Here is a 23,585-nt window from a genome sequence, read left to right as displayed (position 1 = left end):
TATTCCTCATCCAGTCAATGTGGATGAAATCCCGCAGACTAAAATATGTCTGCTCCCTTGAGTGGGAGGGTAAGATATAGATGTGTGTGGGCGAAGGAGGGAGCTGTGGACTGGTGAAACACTCCCTAAACTCCCTAATACATACCGTGATCCTAAAATTCTGTCTGCACTTCCAGGCTGACAATAGTCACATCTACAAAATATTCTGAAATAAGTGTATGTGCCCTTAATCCAGTCCATATTTGTAATATCTGTATTACTTGTCCATATTACAAATATATTCACCAAAAAAGTTAGTATTGAAAACTAGGAATGCTGTAAATTTTATAACAAATTAATCTGCTTTTCTTTTTCTTTCAGACAGGGTCTCACTCTGTCACACCTCAGCCTCCCAAGTAGCTGGGACTACAATCACATGCCCCCGCATTCAGCTAATTTTTGTGTATTTTGTAGAGAGAGGGTTTTGCCATGTTTGCGCATGTTGGTCTTGAACTACTGGGCTCAAGTGATCCTCCTGCCTCAGCCTCCCAACGTGCTGGGACTACAGGTGTGAGCCACCATGCCTGGCCTGAATTTTTTGTTTTTCCAACAAATCAATGTGGTAGGCTAAACAATGGTTCCCAAAGATATCCACATCTTAATCCCCCAAACCTGTGAATGCTACCTTATATGGAACTTCGCAGGTGTGACCGAATTAAGGACCTGGGGATGAGACGATTATGCTGGATTATCTGTGTAGCACCTAAATGTCATAATCATAAGTGTCCTTACAAGAAGGAGAGAGCAAGAGATTATACTACACAGAGGAGCAGGCCATGTGATGTTGGCAGCAACAATCGGAGTGATGCACCTGGGAGAGGAGGAAGGGATCACAAGCAGAAGAACATGGGAGCCACTAGAAGCTAAACACGTCAAGGAAACAGATTTTCTGTTGGAGGCTCCGGAAGGAATCAGCACGGCCAATACCTTGATTTAGGTCCAGTGAAACTGATTTTGGAATTCTGACCTCAAGAATTATAAGAGAGGCCCAGGCGGGTGGATCACTTGAGGTCAGGAGTTCGAGACCAGCCTGGCCAATATGGTGAAACCCCGTCTCTACTAAAAATACAAAAATTAACCGGGCATGGTGGCAAGCACCTGTAATCCCTGCTACTCAGGAGGCTGAGGCAAGAGAATCACTTGAACCTAGTAGGCAGAAGTTGCAGAAAGCCAAGAATATGCCACTGCACTCCAGCCTGGGTGACAGAGCAAGACTCCATTTTTTTTTAAATATAGACCAAAACGGATACTAATACATAGTTTCCTTTCCTTTAATACAGGATAGCTTTTCTTTTGGCAAAATTTAATATTATGTCCTTTGTTTTATAAAGCTGTTTGTTTGTTTGTATCTGAAGCATTAGTTGTGTGCAGACTTTACCATACATTTTCTTGTCTAATCTTTTGATGACAACACTCATTCATTGATGTATTCAAAAAATGCATACTAAACACTTATTCTGTGCTAAGCATTCAATTAACAAATACTTATGGAATATCAAGTATGTGGTGTGCTTCATGCTGGGATACTATGGATGAATGGCAGGCCTGGTCCATGCCCTCATGGAGCTTATAGTCTAGCAGGGAAGAAAGACAGTTAAACCGATGATTATCATGAAGTATAAAGCATGTTATGATTTGGAGAAGTACAGGATATTATGAACATGTATAGTGGGCAACTCACTTAGCTTGGGACAGGAAGGGAAGGCCTCTCAAGGGAGATCATAACTGAGTTGAGATCTGATTTGAGACTTAAGAATGCAGGGATGAAATGACAGCCCCTGTCTTCAGGAAGCTTACAGTTTACTAGGAATCTAAGCTGTATAAACTAACACCCTCAACACGACATGATAAAAACTACAAAGGTGGAGTATACAAGGCACAGTACAGAAGAAAAAGGCCCTGATCATACCTGTGTTGGGGTGGGGCATCAGAAAAGATCTGATTTTCGAGTGGTGTCTCAAAGGAAGTGCAAACCTTAGGTGGTCAAGGCCATGAAGAAAAGTCTGAGGCTGAGGGTGCACTGTGGCACTGCAGAGCATGTTGTTGAGCTGTGCTGTCTAATATGCAGGGATTCACCATATGTAGCTATTGATCCATGAAAATGTTCACACATACACAAAGTTGAAAGAATATTTTGGTGAATACCCATACACTGCTTCCCAGATCTTACCATTAATATTTCTATGCTATTTTATTACATATCTATCTATCCAAATTTTCAAATATTAAAAAGAAAGAAAAAAATTGTGTGCTATTAAGGATACTTTTAGGCTATCATAAATTATCACGTTTTTGAAGCTCTTTTCAAAGTTGGACTTCCACTAGAATTAGAGGTCATATGAATATAAAATTTTTATAAAACCTCAAATAAAGAAGTTAAGGGTTTTAAATAAATAAAAGAAAATACTATTATGGAAAAATGTAATCCATAGACTACAAGATGCCTTAATCTATCAAGAAGGTATTTTTGTTTGTTTTATTTTTGTTTTGGCAACTGTAAAAGGGTTTATGCTGATTAGGAATACAGTACTTGGTTTGTGATTTAAATTACAGTCGGCAGTCTAAATTCCTCCATTCAACTGATAACTGGATTTCCAGTTTCTAGATTTTTATGAAGGCTATGCTGTCAAGTATTCTTGGGATTTTTAAAATTTTATACACTCTTTATGGTAATTTAAGTATGCTAGTAAGAATCTGCTATGAATACTTATTATAAATATGAAAATGAAAAGATGTGCTGAGCAATAATCTCACTCATAAATGAGTGCTTTGCTAATGCATATTCCAGGTGAGAAGGATTTAGAAAAAGTGGCATTTCTGGGAATGTATGAGATCTCATTTGAAACCATGTCTTAGTTCAGTTGTTCCAGACTTTGGTGCTCATGAGTTATCTACAGAGCTTATCAATGTGGATCTAGATTGATTCCAAAATTCTAATCAGCAGGCCTAGAGTGGGGCTCCAGAATCTACCAAAGGATGAAGACAAGGCAAGAGCACACTTTTAGAGACACTACTGAGCAAGTCCCCATTCTTTATTTTATTTTATTTTTTTGAGATGGAGTCTTGCTCTGTTGCTCAGGCTGGAGTGCAGTGGAGCGATCTTGGCTTACTGCAACCTCTGCCTCCCAGGTTCAAGCGATTCTCCTGCCTCAGCCTCCCCAAGTCCTCATTCTGAGTACATATTAGTTTATCTCTCTGGTCATTTGTGCAAGATATTAGTGACCTTTTATTGAGGACTTATAATATATTAATATTAGTACTATGGGGACAGGTTATTTGAACTAATCCTCTTGCTAAAAACAATGAAAAAATGCTGGAGAAAAATATATTTAAAATATCTTCTTAAAAGCATCTTACATTTAGGTAATAAATTATCAGGCCAAAATCTAAGTGAAGGCAGAAATCCTGAGGGTAGCTGAGAACCAAAGCTACTTTTGCGCTGAGGTTGTTTGCTGAAAGGGGGGAAATTGTAGCAGAGTTTTCATAGTTTTGGCTTATGGGACACCCATAATGGGAAAACCCTCTCTGAAGAAAACTGAGACTCTATAAAGGCCTAGACCCCAGGGTAGAATAATTTACAACTAAGTCCCCTCCCCGACCAACCCTCATCCCCAAAGTAAATAAGGAAAACTGCCTTGGTTCTGGCGCTAAGGAGGAAAAGAGGACCATTCTATGAGAAGTTGCAACCACAACTGGTATTTGTGCTGTTTTTCAGCCCAAATCTATCTTACCTGGTGATATGGTTTGGCTATGTCCCCACCCAAATCTCAACTTGAATTGTATCTCCTAGAATTCCCACGTGTTGTGGGAGGTACCCAGGGGGAGGTTAATAGAATCATGGGGGCTGGTTTCTCACATGCCATTCTTGTGATAGTGAATAAGTCTCGTGAGATCTGATGGGTTTATCAGGGATTTCCCCTTTTGCTTCTTCCTCATTTTTCTCTTGCCACCACCAGGTAAGAAGTGCCTTTCACTTCCCGCCGTGATTCTGAGGCCTCCCTAGCCATGTGGAACTGTAAGTCCAATTAAACCTCTTTTTGTTTCCAGTTTCAGGTATGTCTTTGTCAGCAGCATGAAAATGAACTAATACATCTGAGTAGTACCAGAAATCTCAAGGCATGAATTTAGTTTAGAATAGTCCTGGACTAGCACATCCTTTAGTTACCTGGCAAAGACAACATTAAGTCCTTTCTGGTGGACTATCACTTCATCCTAGGCCTCAAAGATGTCCTATAAATAATTTTCCAAGGGAAATGAGTGTGATAGATTGCAACAATGGCCCCAAGTCTTTATTCCTCTTCAGAGCCATGCCTTTCACCATATAACTTTGCAGTGCACTCCTACTCCTCCCCTTGACATTGGCCTTAATCATGTGATTTGCCTTTGCAAAGGGAGTTTTTTAGATAAGACACAAGCAGAGGCTTGAAATGGGCTCCTTGGAATTTGCTTTTTGCACTTTTGCCAAAGCCATGAGAATATGCCTGGGCGATCTTGCCACCAAGTCTGAAAAAAATTAAGGTAGACCTAAATGGATCTTTGTAACTAGACAGAAAAGACTTCCAAGAGTCTTAAGGGGCATTTGTCCCACAGTTAACTTGACATGCTCAAAGTAATGATTAAGTCTAAAGACAGAGGCTTGTCTCAAGCAAACACTATAGGTGTGTTTTTTGGTAAGTGGAGGGATTTGGAATTGAAAACACAAAAATCCCACAGAGTTTTTGAGAGAGTTGTATTGACAAAAGCACTGTTGGCCTGGACTGAAACTGTTCAAAATAATGAGGGCAGGGAAAGGGTTATGGGCCCTCAACTTTCTTTGGGAAGAAGTAAGGTGAGAAAGTTGCCAAAAGCTATTTTCCAAAGCTCTCCATAGAAATGGCCAAGGAGAATGAAGGAAAAGGAGAGACATCTCAGAGGCAGAGCCAAGAAGCATGGAGACTCAAGGGCCCTCAGAGGGAGAGCCAAGAAGCATGGAAACTGAAGCCAAACCAGGGCCTTATCAAGGAGCACTCTCCACCCCAGAGTAGGGAACATTTGCCTAGCAGGGTTTCAGAATTATTATGGACCAGGGACTGTTGTATACCTCCTGTTCTTTCCCATTTTTTGAATGGGAGTCTTTGTTGCAGTTACCCTGTACCTGTTCAACAATTGTTGGGTGGGTAGGGGACAGATAACATTGTTAGCTCATGGGACTCCTGATTCAGAGGAGCTGCATCTGATCTGGATCTGATGTAGATCATAAGATCTTGGACTTTGAGCCTGTGGCTGTGACTGGATAACACTTTTTTTTTTTTTTTTTTTTTGAGACGGAATCTTGCTGTCACCCAGGCTGCAGTGTGATGGAGCAATCTCGGCTCACTGAAACTTCCACCTCCCAGGTTCAAGTGATTTTCCTGCCTCAGCCTCCCGAGTAGCTGGGATTACAGGCATGGACCACCACGCCTGGCTAATTTTTGTATTTTTAGTAGAGACAGGGTTTCGCCATGTTGGCCAGGCTGGTCTCGAACTCCTGACCTCAGGTGATCCACCCGCCTCGGCCTCCCAAAGTGCTGGGACTACAGGTGTGAGCCACTGGCTCTAGATAAGACTTTAAGGGGTCTGGAATGGGTGTGAGCATATTTTTCACTGAGAGGAGCATGAATAATTTTGATTATGAGGGCAGCCTCTGGCAGATTGAAGAAATAGTCCTAATTTTTTTACTTCTCTCTGTATCTATACTTTTTGCCAAGTAATTTTATGATGCCTTCCCACCATAAGAAGAGAGAACTGCCTCATTTGTCAAAAGAAGTCTGACCATGAGATGTACTTTGGCCAACATCCTGGCCAGATGTACTTTGGCCAGCATGTTGGCAGGCATGAAAAAAGCAGAGGCTTAAAATTGACTTGTTTTCTTGTGCCTCAGCCATTATTGTGAGAAAACGCCCAGACTCACCTGATAGTCCCGGGAATGAGATTATGAGAAACAAATGGAGCAGAGTCCCACGCAGCCAAGGTGAGCCTATTTCAGCACACAGCCTGCTGACTCCCAAACGTGTGAATGAGCCTTGCTGCATTCAGTGGAGCCACCTAGCTGATCTGCAGTTGACCCCAGATGTGTGAACAACTAATGCTTATTGTAATTTTGATTCTCCTCTGTAGAAACCACCCCCTTTTTGTTAACACAGATGTTTTTTCAAGTTGTTAAATGTGAAATAAGTTTCTTTTAAAAGACTACTCTCCAAACGTAAGAAACGGAGGCCTCCTAAGTACCTAAAGCTCTGTGTCTCACCCAGGAACAGAAAACCTCCTCCCATGTTGGGCAATACCCAGAGTGGTAAAAGATATTTGACATCAAGAGACTATGATATGGTATTAAAGACATTAAAATCTGCAAAGGAACCCACACTGTAAAGAATTGGTTTTGAATATCAAAGACAACAAGGTTCAGTGTCTTGACTGAAACCTTTGAGACATAAGTCAAATGTTTAATAGTTCCCTGACTCCCAAAATAGCACTGACTTTTTTTTTTTTTTTTTTTAGTCAGAGTCTCTCTCTATTGCCCATGCTGGCATGCAGTGGCATGATCTCAGCTCACTGGACCTCCACCTCCTGGGTTCAAGCAATTCTTCTGCCTCAGCCTCCCAAGTAGCTGGGATTATAGGCACCTGCCACCACGCCTGGCTAATTTTTGTATTTTTAGTAGAGACGGGGTTTCACCATCTTGGCAAGGCTGGTCTCGAACTCCTGACCTCAAGTGATCTATCTGCCTTGGCCTCCCAAAGTGCTGGGATTACAGGCATGAGGCACCGCACCCAGCCTGATCTTTTTTTTTTTTTTTTTTTTGTCTTGAAGAAAAACATATATAACAGAGATTATCACTGTCTCTGAAATGCATTTCCTCTTCTTTCCTTTTGGTAATAGAATCCCTGTGAGTTTTAGCAAACACATAGACACCCAGCTAGCAGCTACATTTCTCAGCCTCTTTTGCAGCTAAGTATGTGGCCTTATGATTAATCTCTCACCAATGAAATCTGAATGGTAATGATTTGTGTGACTCCTATGTCACCATCTTGAAAAAAAATAGGTTTCCCTCTACTTCCTTTCTTCTCCTTTCTCATACACTGGATGCAAATGTGGTGTTAAACCAGTTTCAACCATGCTGTCAAGAGCAACACCCCAGGGCAGTGCTTCTCAAACTTTAGTGTGCAAGAACCACCTGGGGATCTGCTAAAATGCAGATTCTGATTCAGTAGGTCTGGAGCTGATTGAGATTCTGCAATTCTAACAAGCTCCCAGGTATTGCTCATGTTGCTGTTCTGAACAGTGCACTTTGCAGTCTTAGGGGACGGTTGATCAGCAAGATTCAAGAAATCTGAGTTCCTGGAGGACTTTGAGGTGCAGAGCTCCCCATTCACTTCAGTCTGCCCCTCCACCCCCATTATATTAGAATCACAGTATTTTATGCTCTCTTTGCTATAGCAGCTTGGCATGTGCCCCAACTAACACATCATATAAGCAGAATAGGGGTGCATGGCCAACCTGGAGGCTCATAGAGTAGGAACTTGCCAGGGGGAACTCGCCAGCCTAATCCAGAGTTAAGGGTACATGACATTTTGCTCCCCACTCCTCTTTTTGTTAGCAAAGATGATAGTTTAATTGCTCCAGCAAGAAAGACCACCATTGTAACTTCCTGGTTTTTATTTCCTTGTTTAATGTATTGCCTAGTTGCCTGCTGATTAAAAAAATCTCACAGAGGTATTTCCATAGGCTCAGAATATATCAGTGAGTGAATACTAGAATTTTGATAGTTGTATAAATTGGCATTCTGCTTTATATACCAGTCTTTTGAATTCAGATGTGTCTGTCCCCTAGACACTGTTTGCTTGTGGGTGTTCTGGCAAGAACGAAGTTTCTCAGTCTGCAGAGCTAAAAACCACACCCTGGTCTGTAATGTCTCACATAGCATATTGCTGTGCTTGGAAGTCTTGTCTGGAGGCCTGCTAGCCAGGCCAACAACCCATTACTTCTGAACAACTATAGGACATTTCTCTCCCAACTCAGCACACTCAACAGAAGCATTTAATGTTTTCCACAAAACCCTTATAAACCAGAAGCAGATCAGGTATGCTATCGCTGAAAAGGGCATTACCCTAGGAGTCCGAGGAGTAGGTTTAAATTCCACCTTTGCTACTTGATAGCTTGATGGTTGTGTGCTGTTTAGACAATTTCATCATCTGTAAAATAGGGTTGATAATATTTAACTCATGATATAATCATGAAGATTAAATGGAATAACATATATAATATGTCTGACATTTAATAATAAATGTTAGTTTTCTTCCTTGCTTCCACTACCTTATTTTATTTCATTTATATATATTTTTTGAGACAGAGTTTTGCTCTTCTCACCCAGGCTGGAGTGCAATGGCGCGATCTCAGCTCACTGCAACCTCCACTTTCAGGTTCAAGTGATTCTCCTACCTCCGCCTCCCAAGTAGCTGAAACTACAGGCACCTGCCACCACACCTGGCTAATTTTTGTATTTTTAGTAGAGACGGGGTTTCACCATGTTGGCCAGGCTGGTCTTGAACTCCTGACCTCAGGTGATCTGCCCAACTCAGCCTCCCAAAGTGCTGGGATTACAGGCATGAACCACTACACTCGGCCTCTACTTTATAATAATGCAGACTCATTTTAGAATTTTCCCCCCTCATCCTATCAGGTTTGTGTCTGAGGGGCTTGTGGTCAGAATGTTGCTGATGATAATCACAGTAAAGACAGCAGTAGTACAGAAAAATCAGTGCCAGCTTTTGTCAAGAACATTTGGTTTTCTACATTCCTCCCGTACTCCTAAGGAAAGAGAAAAGGAAACTGCATAGATTAAGAAGCAGAGGTCACAAAAGTATGAGGAAAAGCAGCCGAGAGCAATATCCCAGAGGCCAAAGAAGAAAAATTTCAGAGAGTGATGGAAATCTTGTAGAAGGTCAAATCAGTTCAAATATTGGAGAGAAATCAATTAAAATAAAGATTGAGAACTGTCCATTGGAGTTAGTAACATGGAGGCCATTGATGGCATTAGCAAGAGTGTTTTGGTGGAATTGGGCAGGAAACCAGTGTGAAGAGAGAGTGGGAGAAAAGAAAGTAGACCTGAAGAGTTTGGACAACATTCTCAAGTGTGGCTATGAAGAGAAGGGAAGAGGTAGGTCAGTAGCTATAGGAGGACACTGAATTGAGAAAGCTCATTTGTTTAAATACGAGGGCAAAATACAAGTTAAAATACTGGATAAGGAGGTGACAACAGAGAAGACAGAGGATAACGGAGAAAGGGAAGTTCTTGAAGAGGCAGAAGAGGCTAGGACCAGGGCTGAGGCAGAAAGACAGGGCTTAGAAGCAGGGACACCTCCTTCACTGCAGCAGGAAAAGGCAGGATGCACACACATGTCCATTGATAGATTTGGAGCCAGAAAGTTAAGGGAGCACTTCTTGAATGGCTTCTGTTTTCTTTGTGAAATAGAAATCTAGTTTGTTTTCTGAGAGTAAGGAGGAATGAGAAAGATGGCTAGATGGTAGAGGGAAGTGAAGAAAATCAGAAAAAAATAGCATCTGGAGCAGGAAGAGAAAACTGACCAGAGCAGCATAAAAGACTGCAGAGCAGTGCTGAGGGCGCAGCTGAAGCTGATGGGATTCCTATTGGTGTTGATATGTCAGTGTATTAGTCCATTCTCATCCTGCTATAAAGACAGACCCGAGACTGGGTTATTTATAAAGGAAAGAGGTTTAATTGACTCACAGTTCCACAGGCTAGGGAGGCCTCAGGAAACTTACAATCATGGTGGAAGGGGAAGAGACACGTCTTACACGGTGGCAGGCAAGAGTGTGTGAGAGCACAGGAAAAACTACCATTTATAAACCACCAGATCTCACGAGAATTCACTCGCTATCATGATAACAGAATGGGGGAACTGCCCCCATAATCCAATTATTTCCTACCAGCTCTCTCCCTAAACACCTGAGGATTACAATTCAAGATGAGATTTGGGTGCGGACACAAAGCCTAACCACATCATTAGGGCTCTGCTTTCCTTGGCTCTGTAGACTAAATAGCTGGGCCTTCCCATTGTGTTGCATGAAGATGTGCTGGTAAATACTTCACAACTGGCTTTAGGCTGTCTGATGGCAGGAAGTCTGATTTGTTTGTTTTGAGACAGGGTCTCATTCTGTCACCTATGCTGGAGTGCAGTGACAAGATCACAGCTCACAGCAGCCTCAACCTCCCTAGGCTCAGATGATCCTCCCACCTTCAGCCTTTCAAGTAGCTGGGACTACAGGCATGCGCCACTATACCCAGCTAATTTTTTGTTTTTTTTTTTTTTGTAGAGATGGTTTTGCCATGTTGCCCAGGCTAGTCTCGAAATCCTGGGCCCAAGCCATCTGCCCACATCGGCCTCCCAAAGTGCTGGGATTACAGGCGTGAGCCACTGTACCCAGCCAGAACCCTGATTTGCATCAGCGGTGTAAACCATGACAGATTTCAAGCTACCGATATGATGCCACTGAACTCAGGCTGGGAAAGAGATGCCCACACTATTATATACCATTTCCATGACACATATATAATGGACATAAATAACTTTCAATGCATAAAAAATAATAACACGTAGTAAAATAATTAGGCAGTGGTGAGTTTGGACTATTTATAATCTTTGTTTTTATATGCTTTTCTTGATTTCAAGTTTATATTATTTAATTTTTAATAATAACTGTTTTAACATCCGGCTTGCAAAATTCCTACAAATTTTATAATCAGCTCTCTTGAGACAGCATGAGCTGGCTCCAGCATTCCACCCATTGTATAAAGCCAGGTTGAAGTGGCCTGCACTAAGGGATAGAGGGTGTGGGAGGGAGCTGAAACATAAATAGCAAGATTGCTTTCCAGTGGAGGAAGCTTGAGTTCACTATGAAAGAGAGTGGCAAGGGATTAAAAAAAAGCCTGAGTTTGTGGCAGGAAGAGGGGTGTAAGGTGGGATGTGGATCGAGTGTCAAACAATTCAGTACTGGGATAGTTTCCAAGTTTGTATTTATTGTGTGATCCTGAGTTTCGCTCAGTGTATTAAAAACAGTTTATAAAAGTCTTCTGAAGTGGAGCAGGAGGCACAATGGAGAAAGGGAGGGGTACTTAAAGGAGAAAGGCAGGGAACGGGATTGTGAGCCCAGGGGCAGAGAACCTGGGCCCCAGATAATGTCAGAGGAAAGTCACCCCTGAAAAGGCAAAACAACCTGGGAATCCTGCTGTTGGCAGTTTCCCTGCACTGTGTTTTGTTATAGGTTGGCAGAGAGATATTTGGAGAATGGAAGCTCTTTTTGGTTTTAAAATTACACTATAGGAATGAGTGACTACACCTGAGGATCTCATTTTAAGAAGCTTAGTAAATAAACTTAGAAAAAAATTATTTTTGCTTAAAGTTCTCTATATATGGCACAAGAATAATTTTGCCTCAATTTTATTCAATACACTCTTCTGATATTAGAAAGTCACTTTCCACAAAAGAGCTAATATGTTATGGAGTCAGTTTCACCTTTATAATCATGACTGTGTGTAATTCAGAAGCATGTTTGGTGTAAGAGACCTCAGCAGGCAGCATTGTCACTCTTTTCAGGGAAAATATTTCAGAGAGTAACTGTGTTGTCAATATCTCTCTGTTTGCAAAAATCCTGCCTGTTCAGGATACAGTTGCAATCACAAAGACATTGAGAAATTTCATTATATTTCATCAGATATTAGAAGCAATAACAAAAAGAGGAGGGGAATCTAGGGCAAAAATAGACAAACTTTGTACACGCACACACACACACACACACACACACTAACATGCATTCGTGCAGCACTTCCTAGAGAGATAACAATAACATTTTGCAGGAGGTAGGAAGGTTGACAGGGGGAGACTTTGGAGGGGGCAGGGCAAACACCTAATTGCCAGGTTGACATTAAAAAGAAATTACTGGTTGCCGTCACCATTTCATAAAATAAAGGTATTTTAACACCAGGTAGGTAGGAGAAAAAAAACTTAGAATAAAATTCCTTTTATTATTATTAAAAAGTCAAAAAACAACAGATGCTGGTGAGACTGGGGAGAAAAGGGAATGCTTATACACTACTGGTGGGAATGTAAATTAGTTCAGTCACTGTGCAAACCAGATTGGAGATTTCTCAAAGAACTTAAAACAAAACTACCATTCGACCCAATAATCCCATCACTGGGTATATATCCAAAAGAAAATAATTCATTCTACCAAAAAGATACATGCACTTATATGTTCATTTCAGCACTACTCACAATAGCAAAGACATAGAATCAACCTAGTGCCCATCAAAAGTAAATTGGCTAAAGAAAATTTGGTACATCTGCACCATGGAATACTACACACCCATAAAAAAGAATGAAATCATGTTCTTTGCAGCAACATGGATGCAGCTGGAGGCCATTATCCTAAGTAAATTCACACAGGAACAGAAAACCAAATATCTCATGTTCTCACTTATAAGTGGGAGCTAAACTTTAGGTACAAATGGACATGAAAATGGTAACAATAGACACTGGGGACTACTAGAAGGAGGTAGGAGGGAGAGGGCAAGGGCTGAAAAACTAACTATTGGAAACTATCTATGTTCACTATCTGGTTGATGGGATCAATTGTACCCCAAACCTCAGCATCACATAGTATACCCAAGTAACAAACCTGCACATGTACCCCTGAATGTAAAATAAAAGTTGAAATTATTTTTTTAAAAAAGTCATTTTTAAAGAATACGTTTAGTTTATGGGACAACAGAGCACATTGATTTTATTTTTCTCATTTAAGGCTAAGTGGTGAAAGTATCCTTATTAACCGTTGCGGGACAATGATATTTGAGGGTTTGTTTGTTAATTTGTTTGTTTCTGAGACAGAGTTTCAGTCTTGTCACCCAGGCTGGAGTGCAATGGCACGATCTCGGCTTACTGCAACCTCCACCTCCCAGGTTCAAGCGATTCTCCTGCCTCAGCCTCCCGAGTAGCTGGGATTACAGGCATGCACCACCATGCCCGGCTAATTTTTTTTTTTTGTATTATTAGTAGAGATGGGGTTTCTCCATGTTGGTCAGGCCGGTCTTGAACTCCCAACCTCAGGTGATCTGCCTGCCTAAGCCTCCCACAGTGCTGGGATTACAAGCATGAGCCACAGTGCCTGGCCTGAGCCACTGCGCCCAGAAGGGTTTTTTTAATTTAGTGATTTTGTTCTTTTACCCTTTTTATAAGTCCTTAATATTCTGCTACCAAAAAAAAAAGGGGGGGGAAGAAAAGGAGCAATGTAATATTCTTTTAAAAGTAAGAACTACAAGGGGGTTCCCATCGCTCTGATAGGAAGAAGAAGAATGTGACTGGGAGGAAAGTTTGGTTGCCTGCAGTCTGGCATCAGGGAGAGAATGTAGTTCTCAGAACTGGGCTGGCCTAGTTTCAAATCTCAGTCCTGCCACTTACAAACTAGGGAACTATGGGCAAGTCACTGAACCTCAGTTTTCTTCTCTTCAAAAGTACGATAATGATAAGTACTTTCCAGGTGGCCACCATGATTTTATGAGCTAAAATTTGTTAAGAACCCAGTAGAGTGCCTAGCATTCAGCAATTTCTCTCATGTTTTCTCTTCTCCGTATCTTTCTTTTAAAAATGAAAATGACAGAAACTGGCAATCATTTCTTTTTAATGTCCTGAACTTGACTTTATGTTTGGTGACTCTGCTCCCTTTAGACACACACACACCCTTTACTACCCATGCCAATGTTTCTGGTTTGGAAACTGCTGCACTAGTACAGACTTCCCACAGGTGAATGTTTTAAACCACAGTTTGATTTCCTCTGTCCTACAACCCACACTTTTTGCTTTGGTTAACAACATTACTTTCTTATGGCTGTGGATTTTACAGGTACCAAATGGTCACAGGTTCTCTTGTGTAAACACTATTATCTTGTTTCAAATGAAATAGCTAAACTGACTTTACCTACAATGGAATAGGGGATTTGGTCACCTTCTAATGTAATGGTTAAGAGTCTGGATTCTAGAATTGGATGACTTGGCTTCACATCTCAATTTTACCACCTACCAAGTTACTAAGGCAATTTATTTATATTCATCCCATTGCCGCTTGGTTTCTCCTCCATAAAATGATTCTAAGAATAGAAATAGCTAACGTGGACCAGGTGCGGTGGCTCACGCCCGTAATCCCAGCACTTTGGGAGGCCAAGGCAGGCAGATGACCTGAGGTCAGGAGTTTGAGACCAGCCTGGCCAACATGGTGAAACCCTGTCTCTACTAAAAATACGAAAAGTTAGCTCAGCATGGTGGTGCATGCCTCTAGTCCCAACTACTCAGGGGGCTGAGGCAGGAGAATAGCTTGAACCTGGGAAGTGGAGATTGCAGTGAACTGAGATCGTGCCACTGTACTCCAGGCTGGGCAACAGAGCGAGTCTCTGTCTCAAAAAAAAAAAAAGAAATAACTAACATGTACATAGTGCTTACTATATGCTCATCTACTTTACTCACTCCTTAAACGTTAACTCACTTAAGAATAATCTTATGGAGCTATTGTGAAAATTAAACGTGTTAATATTTGTAAAGAGCATATAGTAGTAAGCCTCTAGCACATAGTAAGTCCCCACTAAAGGTTAGCTATTATGGTTTTGCATAGTTTAGTATTTTCCTTATATGTTTCAAAATAAATTTCTCATCTTATTAGTTGGCTTTGCACTCTCATTAATCATGGCATTTTCCAAATTTGATCTGCATGAACCACTGAGTTACTGAGCGTGCTGCTCACGGTGACAAAACAGGCAAGACCCCAGAGTGGTCCTGGCTGCTTAGCTAATGCTTTCCATCACATGGTGTCCAAGTCTGCCCCTGGCTGCTTTGCGTTTCCATACCTCTAATGTTTTATTCTATTTTATTCTACTATGGAAGAAGTATAAGGTTGAATGTCAGTTAAGTCAAATTTAGCACAGTGGAGTGGAGAAGGTGCTTTATTTGTTGCATTAACATTGTCCACAGCAATGTATTGTGTGGGTTAGATGCTGGGGTTGTGTTAAAAAAACAAAACAAGGCTGGGTGCAGTGGCTCCTGCCTGTAATCCCAGCACTTTAGGAGGCTGAGGTGGGCGGATCACCTGAGGTCAAGAGTTCAAGACCAGCCTGGTCAACATGGTGAAACCCCACCTCTACAAAAATACGAAAAATTAGCTGGGTGTGGTGGCATGCACCTGTAATCCCAGCTATTTGGGAGGCTGAGGCAGGAGAATTGCTTGAACCCAGGAGGCAGAGGTTGCAGTGAGCCAAGATCCCGCCACTGCACTCCAGCCTGGGCAAGAAAGCAAGACTCCATCTCAAAAAAAAAAAAAAAGAACCACAGTTCCTGCCCTCATGAATCTGACAATCTAGTGCAGGTGACAGCCACATCAACAATTAGACATCTAGCAAAGAGTGTCAGTAGGGGTCTTCATGGGGATGTATTGCTCACACTACTGTGTGAGCAGGGTGAGGGAGTGGTGATGGAGTGTGATGAGCTTCTCAGTGAGGACCCAGGCTTAGACTCAGCCCTAGGGGCTGAGTAAGGGTAAACCAGATGGAGGGGCAGGTGGCATTCAAAGCAGAGGAATGGTATGAATAAAGACAGGGACGCTAGAAGCTTGGGGGGGGTGTGTGTGTGTGTGTGTTCATGTGTGAAAAGCTACAAAGAGTTCTGATCCGCTGGAATACAAAACATCTTCTAGAAAGGGAGGGGTAGGAAGGTGAGTGTGGGCTGTAGGGTAGGAGTGGAAGGTGAGTGTGGGCTGCAGGCAGAGGCCAGAGCATTAAAGACTCCAGAATCCCTGTACCAGCAACCAGGAGCTCTTGGGGAACCAATGGCAAGGTCAGATTTGTCATCTCGGTGTCCTGCGCTCATGCAACGCCCTCTGCCTGAAATGCCTACTCACTCACACCACAAGAATGCAGCCCTTCTCATTCAAATCCACTTCTCCTCTGACTCCCTCAGGCCAGAGCAGTCTCTGCCTCCTCTAAACTCTTACAATGGTCACTGTATACATGTTATGTCAGTTAATATTCATGGACCTGCCCTGAGAGTTATTTCTCTTTCAAAATATTTCCCGGCTCTTCCATAAGTTCCTTAAATAGGGCTTGCTTCTTCAGCTGCTTCCTGTCCTCCACGGAGGCCATACTAGAGCTGGGACACACTAACTGCTCAACCAACATCTGTTCAATAGTCACAGTTGTGGCTTTGGGCAGGGATGGAACCAGGGCCAGATCCAGAAGTCTGACGTTCAGGGGAACCTCCTGCTTGCCAGGCCATGAGAAGGGAAATGGGATAACACTCGTGAGATCTTTTTCCTTTAGTTCTCAAGTTACTACACTCGTCTGGTTTCTTCCCAGCTCTCTGGCTGTTCCATCTTAATCCCCTTTGCTGGCTTTTCCTCCTCTACCCTAAGTTTAGATCCTAGAGAGACCCTCCTTTCTTTGGAGTTCTCTCTCCCTTGATGATTTCAGCCCACTCCTGATGCTTCAAGTTGGCAATTTTATACCAATAGCTATCAAATCAGGAGCTCCAGCCCAGGCCTCCTCTCTGAGCTCCAAAGCCCCTCCCACTCCCGTTCCTGATGACACCTTACCCTCCTGCTTGGGTGAGTGTTACGGACTGCTTGTTCCCCTCTCCCTCCAGATTCCTCTACTGAGGCCCTAACCCCTGTGTGGCTGTATTTGGAAATGGGGCTTCCAAGGAAGTAATTAAGGCTAATGAGGTCATAAGGGTAGGGTCCTGATCCAACAGAATTAGTGTCTTTATAAAAAGAGGACACCAATGCGCTGTTTCTCTCTCTCTCTGCCCTCTCCAAGGGCACAAAGAAGTCATGTGAGCACACAGCAAGATGGTGGCCCCCGACAAATCAAGAGAAGAGGCCTCAGAATGAAACGTACCTGGTCAGCACCTTGATCATGGCCTTTCCAGTCCCCAGAGCTATAAGAAATAAGTTTCTGCTGTCTGAGCCACCAAGTCTGTGGTATTTTGTTATGGCAGCCCAAGCTGCCTAATACAATGTTGTCATAGGCACCCCAAATTCAGTGGGTCCAAAACTGAATTCATCATACTCTCCCCTATCTTTTAAAACAAACAATAACAGCAAAACAAACAAAAAACCCTGCCTTTCCTCCAGTGTTGCCCTGCTTCATAAATAGCCCAGACTCTCAACTGCTCAAGTCAAAAGCCTGGGAGTCTTCCTTGCCTCCTTCTTCTACTTCCTACCTACTCTCCTGACCTCTGGTCTCAATCCTGAAGCTAGACAAAAACTTATAAAAATGCAGATCGGATCATGTGACTTCCTTGTTTAGCACTGTTCAGTGGCTTCCCACTGTCCTTAGAATGAGCCAAAGACTCCTGCAGACTTTAGCCCTTATGCCTCCTCATCACTCTTCCCCTTAGTGTGCATACCCCAGCACTCCTGGACTTATTTCCATGAGCATCCCAGGCTCTCTCTCATCTCTAGGCATGCTGCTCTCTCTTCCTGCAATGCTTTACACTCTCAATCTCACCCTGACTAACAAATAAACTAGGAATCACTTGGTGCTGCTATGATTGCCAACATGAACAAGGCAAGAGGTGGTAGGATCTAGAATATTGAATGGTTCAGTCTTGGCTTTAGTCAAACTTCATGTTTCTTATTTACAAAAGCTAGTGATATATCTGTATGTCCTTGCCCTGCATTCTGGCATATGTTCTCACCGGATCCATGATCCTCAGGATAACTAATTTCATGAGTGTGTGCTAAGCCGTCTTCTAGGTATAGTTTGGAGGCCCGTGCTGGACCCTTTCTACTGTGTGAGTGTTTTAACCTATGTAAAGGTCATGAATATTCTATTTGTTCTAGAGAAATGTGTATCCCAGAGATAAGACACAATAATAGGGAATGCTTGCTCCAAGAAAAGAAATATCACAATGTATGTTTTTAGAAATTGGGGTTGCTGCTAAGGTCTATGCTGTCTTCTAATAATTCCCCCAAGAAACTAATTAAATCTGGGTGTCAACTTACTGTGCAATACTGTGTTTCACCAACAATTGAACCAGACTGCTGAAAGGACATTAAAGTTAAATAAATAACTTAATCTCCTCTGTAAAATTAGCATAGGATTCCAATTCACACTTATCAAAAAAGAATTTATTTCTATCCAGATTAACCAATCAGTAAATATAATGTAAGGCAATTATATTAGACAATCTTTCCAAGAGATTGAATTACATCAAATTAATCCCATGTTGGCTTAGATTTCCAGGCCAGGTATTTCCAGGGGCCATGTGTGATGAATATTTGTGCCATGTCTGGGTTTCTGTGAGCCAAAAGGCCTACTCATAATCATAACATGTATTACACACATACATAAGAGCTCTACTATAATGAACAGTAGTAAACCATTTTGGAACAATCAATTAGGAAAGGTTACAGAGGCTAATGGCTATGTTGAGAAAGGAAAAAATTCAACTGTCAGCAATGAAACAGTAAAAAAAAACACCTTATTTCTAGAACAACTTGTACCTTATAAATGAATATTTGTAACGGTCAGCAATGTGTCCAGAATGCCTTTCAAAGCTCAATAACTCAATAGTTGTATATCTTTACCAACGTCCTATCACATGTACACATATAAATCCAAATTAAAAAAAATTTTCTTCTCATTAGGCACAATTTAATATATTTTAAATGGCGGGCACGGTGGCTCACACCTGTAATCCCAGCACTTTGGGAGGCTGAGGCAGGTGCATCACTTTGGTCAGGAGTTCAAGACCAGCCTGGCTAACACGGTAAAACCCCGCCTCTACTAATAATACAAAAATTAGCTGGACATGGTGGTGCATGCCTGTAATCCCAGCTACTCCGGAGGCTGAGGTGGGAGAATCGCTTGAACTAGGGAGGTGAAGACTGCAGTGAGCCGAGATCATGCCATTGCACTCCAGCCTGGGCGACAAGAGCGAAACTCTGTCTCAAAAAAAAAAAAAAATATATATATATATATATATATATATGTATATACATTTTTTTAAAATAATTTTTTGGCAACTTGATAGAAACAGAGCAAAGTTCTGTCCATCTGAGAAAATGGTAACAAAGAACTGCATACCATATTTCTGAGTCAGGATTTGCTGCTTTAACTATTTATGCCAGATGTATCAGTGGGCATTACAGACTCTTTGGTTGTCAGTATCCCGAGGCTGCCATAATGTAATTCCTTCTCAGGAAGGAAAGAAACTGACATCATTTCAGTGTTTAATATGAGCCAGCTAGTCAGTTATGCTATCTAGTTAATCTCCCTCCAACAGCTTTATTGGTAGAGAGGCATTAACATCCCAATTTTGCCAGTGAGAAAACTGAAGCCCAGCAAACTGAAAGGGTTTGCCTTAAGTTTCATGACTAATTTTGTCAGAGCCAGGGTTAGAACCCAGGCTCTTCAAGCCATCCAAGCACATTTCATTTTCCTCCAGCTGCCTCTTCTAGCACAAACCCATGCTGTAAGAAACTCCTCTAACGTGATTCCATTGAAGGTCAGAGACCAAGCCCAGATGATCAGGAGATGATTGCTGATTGAAGGAGCCACAACATAAAATGTCAACCAAAATAGAAACTTCTCTTTCAGATTCAAGGAAGATTTGGATTTAAATCCAGCAATTATTTATTGAATGCCTTCTGTGACCAGATCCTATGCTACGTATTTATACATATCTTTTAAAATCATCTCAACAAATTATTTTCTTGTTTTGTTTTAAGGTAACAGAAACTTAATATCAAAAAAAAAAAAAAAAGGAGTGCACCCTGTGGTTAAGAAGAGACAGTTTTGGCTGGGCCCCATAGCTTACACCTGTAATCCCAGCACTTTGGGAGACCGAGGCCGGTGGATCACCTGAGGTCAGGAGTTTGAGACTAGCCTAGCCAACATGGTGAAACCATGTCTCTACTAAAAATACGAAAACTAGCCAGGCGTGGTGGTGGGCACCTGTAATCCCAGCTACTTGGGAGGCTGAGGCAGGAGAATTGCTTGAACCTGGGAGGTGGAGGTCGCAGTGAGCCGAGACTGCACTACTGCACTCCAGCCTGGGCAACAAGTGCGAAACTCCGACTCAAAAAACGAAAAAAAAAGACACAGTTTTGGAAATTTCTCTGCATCCCCTACTCTTGGGAAGGGATGTGATTTCTGTCTTAAAAGCAAGCTCATTTCTGAGATAGTGCCACTGCACTCCAGCCTGGGCAACAGAGGGAGACTCCATCTCAAAAAAAAAAAAAAAAAAGCAGGTTCATTTCAATGCCCAAACATCACTTTATAGACTTGTATGTCATTCTTTCCTTTAATCAAGCTTGATGTTTTTCAGTCCTTAGTGTGACTAAGAATTAGGGATGTGTAACCAATTTAGAGATTTTGAGGATGATTTTAAATATGTAATGTTTCTCCTTCAGACCGACCCTAGACCCTAATCCCTATTTCAGATATGACCTTTGGTTGACTGGGGCTAGGGAGGCTGCCACAGTAATGCCCCAAGTCAGACTCATTTCCTTCTTTGGGGAAACCACCCATCTTTCCTGAAGTCTAATCCTGTAGTCAGAATGCAAATGGACATCCTCTCATATGACTCTGCTTCCCTGGCCTTAGTGATTGGTCGAAGAGATTGGCCCATAACCCAAGTTGGAAGGACACAACTCTTTCCCAGAATTTTTGAAAGTGGAGCTGTTCAGATTCACAGGCACACTTTCTCCTTTCAAGTTGCCACCCTCTGAGAGTATAAGCCTGGAACCACCAGTGCTCCCATGAAGAGGGAGAGAGAAAAGCCTGATGGTACCCAGTCCTCTGCATTCTGTCTTTTCTCAGGCCAGCTCTATTCCTGCCTTCTCACAATTTAGCTATGTAAGTTGATAGATTTATCTGTTTTGTTTAGGCAAAAGTTGAGGCTTTGTTTCATTCAGCCAGAATTCTAACAAACTGCTTCCATGAAACCTTTTTTGTTTGTGTGTTTACTCAAAAGGGAGTATGCTGTAAGAGAAGGCATATAGACTTGAAATGCTATCAAAAAGAACTTTGAATGTTATGAGGCATGTATGGTATGGGGGTAGAGTGTGAAAGAGAGTTTGCCCAACTCAAGATTGGTCTGTCTGCTGCTGGGACCTATCACAGCTCTCTTCACAGCCTAGGTACGATGACTGCCTCAAGCTGCCTATTGCCCATCGAGTTGTAAGGCTCCATCCTCTGTTAACCTTAGGCCCACAGACAAGGAAGAGTCCTTACTGTCCTTCCAATGACTGAGCTAACCCTAAGGCCAAATGTGATGAAGACAACCTGAGCACTGGCTGTAGTTACAAATACAATTATTCACAAGAAATGCTAAACTATTGAACCACAGAAGCGGGGATAAAGAGTGAGGGAATTTATTTATTTATTTATTTTGAGATGGAGTCTCGCTCTGTGGCCCGGGCTGGAGTGCACGCACGAACTCTGCTCACTGCAACTTCCACCTCCCAGGTTCAAACAATTCTCCTGCCTCAGCCTCCGAGTAGCTGGGATTACAGGCGCACACCACCATGCCTGGCTAATTTTTGTATTTTTAGTAGAGATGGGGTTCCACCATGTTGGCCATGCTGGTCTCAAACTCCTGACCTCAGGTGATCCGCCCACCTCGGCCTCCCAAAGTGCTGGGATTACAGGCGTGAACCACCGTGCCCAGCCCAGAGCTAGGTTTTAACTTAACTATTTTGCTTACTAACTCTGTGAATTCTCTGAGCATCAGATTTTTCATCTGTAAAGTGGGAATAATAATACTTTAAACTTTGGTGCTTTTATATGAATTAATTTAAGTAACTGTGAGCGGGGCACAGTAGCTCACGCCTGTAATCCTAGCACTTTGGGAGGCTGAGGTGGGCGGATTGCCTGAGCTCAGGAGTTCAAGACCAGCATGGGCAACACAGTGACACCCCATCTCTACTAAAAATACAAAAAATTAGCCAGGTGTGGTGGCCAGCACCTGTAATCCCAGCTAGTCGGGAGGCTGAGTTAGGAGAATCGCATGAATCCAGGAGGCGGAGGTTGCAGTGAGCTGAGATTGCACCACTGCACTCCAGCCTGGGTGACAGAGTGAGAATCTGTCTCAATAAATAAATAAACAAACAAACAAACAAACAAACAAACTATGGAAAGTACCCGGTACAATGCCCATAGTACGTGGCAGCTAATACGTGGTAGTTGTGGTGATGATGTGGTGGTTGGTGGTGATAATGATGGTGGACATTTTGACTGTAAAGCATTCTCATACTTCCCAGTCGAGAAATGCAACAGGGGAAAGTGGTTCTTTTTCTTTAGGACCATGTGATGAGTCACTGACAAAGATGAGACTCAAACAGACTCGTTCTGGAGATTTCTGTGTTCTTAGGAGCCGAAAGACTTAAATGATTGAAGTGCTTAGTTAATTTCATGGCAGTGAGTGTGAATAGTATCTTGCTCTTGGTTTGTTTCTATATTTCAGTTTACAAAATAAAATTTAATGGATGTGTACTTTTAAAATGTCTTTGACTCCAATTTGGGGTAACAGTTTCCTATCTCTTGGATTATTCTAAAAGTATACTTCTAAATTCTTCCTTCTTGGTTCTAATTTTTTACTAACTTTTCATTTTAAAATTTTCTTTGCGTGTCCTATCTTAGTTAAAAAAAAATGAAACCCTATTGCATTTTTCTCCAAAGCAATGTCTTGAGGAAAGGCAGATCCCTGAGAGGATATTATTAACTGCATGCTTCTTATAATTGAGGCCTCTTCTCAGACAACTCTGCTGTTTAATCTCAGCTCTCACCAAAAACCCTTTCCTCTTTTTGATCAAGTGTTTAATTTCCTTGAAAGATTTTCTCAGATTTCAACTATTACTGAGAGGATTTTCATCTTACCCTAACCCTTTAATGGCTAAATCTTGCATATCCATTATTTCAAAAAAGGATATTTCTGTTCATCTAAGTAAATAGTTCAAGGATTTGATCTTCTTTTCTTGCCTATTACTGCTGAAATGAGGAATTATTTAGAAATTTCTTTTGCTACATGACTATCTTGTAAAAGCAGGTAAAATTAAACATTTACAAAAACCAATCTCAGACAACTCTGTTATCTAGAGGAATGTAGAACAATGCATAGATTACTGAAAACAGATAAACTCCCGAGCCTGATTGTGGTCATTCTTTTACTGTCTTCTTTGAAAGGCAAAATGTATGTGTTTAACATTCAGTTCAGCTTTTCTAACCATCTTTAAAAGCTTTCTAATTTTAGGAAAACATGAGCTTTTCATAAAGAGGTAACAAGAAAAAAAAAGAATAGCCAGGATAAAACTAAAATCTAAGGGTAAGAATTATTGCTATTAATATTTAAGTATAAAAGGAATATAATTTTTAAGAAATTTTTTTGAGACAGGGTCTTACTGTCACCCAGGCTGGAGTGCAGTGGCATGATCTTGGCTCACTGCAGCCTAGACCTCTGGGGCTCAAG

Source organism: Pongo abelii, chromosome 1 (assembly GCF_028885655.2).
Source record: "Pongo abelii isolate AG06213 chromosome 1, NHGRI_mPonAbe1-v2.0_pri, whole genome shotgun sequence".
In the NCBI taxonomy this organism is placed as follows: Eukaryota; Metazoa; Chordata; class Mammalia; order Primates; family Hominidae; genus Pongo; species Pongo abelii.
Note: the sequence above shows the minus strand (reverse complement) of the source record.